Source organism: Charadrius vociferus, unplaced genomic scaffold, assembly GCF_000708025.1.
Source record: "Charadrius vociferus isolate BGI_N301 unplaced genomic scaffold, ASM70802v2 scaffold172, whole genome shotgun sequence".
Taxonomy (NCBI): Eukaryota; Metazoa; Chordata; class Aves; order Charadriiformes; family Charadriidae; genus Charadrius; species Charadrius vociferus.
In genome coordinates this window covers 775,408-777,784 of record NW_009647217.1, presented here as the reverse complement: position 1 = coordinate 777,784, position 2,377 = coordinate 775,408, and the positions used below count along the sequence as shown (strand labels likewise).

Below are 2,377 nucleotides of genomic sequence, written 5' to 3'. Positions count from 1 at the left end.
AGCGGAGGGGCGGCCGCGGGGGCATCCCACCACCCACCGCCTCCTCTCCCGGGTTCCGGCTTCCGCGCGCCGGATTATTCTCCCTTTGTACCTCCGCTTATACCGCACGACTGTTTTGAATCTCTAAAATAATGTGACAAGTTAATGATGGCACAATTATCTAAATGTTTAACAGACATGTTATCTAAGTGAATCGGATTGAGATTCCATCCCGCTGACAATAAACATCAATGGGAGAGCAGAAAGTGATAGGCAAATTATCGCCAACCCTGCAATTTCAATGCTATTAAATTTGGAGGAATAACAGCCCTGAGGCCTGTAAACTCTGAATAAAATAGACCCTTGTGTTTGGCCAACTATTAAATCAAAACGCTACCAACATCCCAGCAGAAAAGAAAAAAAAAAAAAGGAAAAAAAAAAAGGGCAGGGGCGTGAGGGGGGAGATTTACAGCTTTTCAATTTTCAGTAACACGTTGGTTTTATTAACTCTTTTCTGCTACTTGTGTCCTGCTGGCGGCATTGCCAGCCGGGGACGGCGAGGGATGCGGGCAGGAGCGGGCGAAGGCTCCCGCGGAGCGGCCGGGGGCACGCCGACCCCACAAATCAAAGAGCCAACTACGTGCCCGAGACAACGCTCTCTGTGTCAGGCGTCCAGCACGCCCAGGTGAAATCGGGTCGGGAGTAAATCCGCGCTGGCCCGTGGACTGACACCGGCCGCCCGGCGCGTACATGCTCGCGAGCGTTAATTACCTTGGCCCATGGGGGGAAACTCGAGACGAGTCACCTCTGATATTTATAACAGCGGGCAACGAGCCGCAGCCCCGTTAGCACGAGCCCCGGCGGCGCGAGCATCCCCCAAGCCCTGGCGGCGCTTGCTGGGGGGCACGCGGGCTGCCTTCTCCGCGCATTTCCATTTTTCCTCTACATTTTAGGAGAAGGGTAAGGAATTTTCCGCGCTCTCCCCCCGCCCCGGCACGGCACCGAGCTTGCGCTGCTGGAAGACGAGCCAAAACAGTTGCTGCTTTTCCTATTGCAGCGGGACGGGGGCCAAGGACAGCGAACGCCCGGAGAGGGCGTCGCAGCCCCCAGCCGGCTCCCTGTTTACAAGCAGAAACTATTTTTTTCTGCCTTTATTATTATTTTTCACCTCGCGTCAGAAAGCGGGGCGTAGGTTTTCTGCCGTAGGAGACAGGCAGCGCTCCATGTGGCGTGCGTACAGCGGGCTGGCTCCGCACCCCGCGCCGTCACCGGGAGGAGCAATGGAGGGGGGGGAACTCAGTGGGATAAAGTGGGGTCCTGGATCCTGAGGGTTCACCTGAGGAACAGCCCCACATGCTGAAAAGAAACCCCGGGAGTCCTTTATCTCGGCCACCCACTGCAGGAAAGCTCTGGAGCACGCGGACGAGCAGCCCCACGTGCTTGCAGACAGGTCCCAAAACACCCTGCTTTTGAGCAAAGCGGGTCAGTTTGGCCAGCCTGCGCCAGATACACCCCGCTGAGATTTGGGTGCCATCCTTGAAGGAATCTACCCGTGCATCTGCCAAAAGGGGCTATATTTTGGTGTGGAAAGACGGAAGGTCTTTGGCCAACCAACCTGCTGCTAAGGGCGAAGGGAGGATGCCTGTGTCCCGTCCCCCCCCCAAATCCTTTCTGGGAGATGCTGTTATTTGGGAACGGGGTTAATTATAGCGCCGGCGGGGGAGGGATGCTTTCCGTGCCAGGGCAGGAGCCACCCGAGGAGAGGAAGCGATTCATTTCGGCTGCCCGTGTTTACAGCTGGAGGCAGCGGCGATAAACCCGCTCCGCCTGGGTCACCGCGTCCCCCGCGCCCCCCTCTCCCGCCGCCCTTTGAGCTTCGGCCACGTCCATCCCACAGAGGTTGCAGCAACCGGAGGGGCTTTAATCCCCGCAGCGGCGCCAAGGTCGGCAGCGAAACCGCGCGGCCGCTCCGCTCTGTGTCGGTGGGATGGTTTTGGGGGCAGCTGCCCAAACGCGCCCGCTCCCGGTGCCACAGCCCCGGGGCCCACCACAAGCTCCTGCCTCCTCCTCCTCCTCCTCCTCCACCTCACCCTGCAGGACCACCGTTAGAAAGTCCGTGACCGGTAAAGCCTGACCTCCAGCCATAGGACTGCAATAAGGAGGGCAATTACTTCACAGTTGATGCCCCGGTGCTCGGCCGGCACAGCACAGCACAGCACCGCTGGCGGCCAGAGCTATCCCTGAGCTGGGGCTACCTCGCTCCTGCCAAGCACAGGCACCAGGACACCGAGTTAATTGCCCGAGCCAGGCAAGGCTCGCCCACGGCAACAGCTCTGGCTGGGGCTTTAAGCCCGTATGAGCACCGGGGGAAGATGTTTTGTGCGCCCCGCTGGGTCAC

At 58.9% G+C, this 2,377-nt stretch overlaps 1 protein-coding gene across 1 annotated transcript in view; it reads right to left on the bottom strand.

Moving 5' to 3' along the window:
* ZBTB16 (zinc finger and BTB domain containing 16) overlaps positions 1 to 2,377 on the bottom strand; it is a 76,090-nt gene that overhangs the window by 18,819 nt on the left and 54,894 nt on the right. The window lies entirely within an intron of this gene.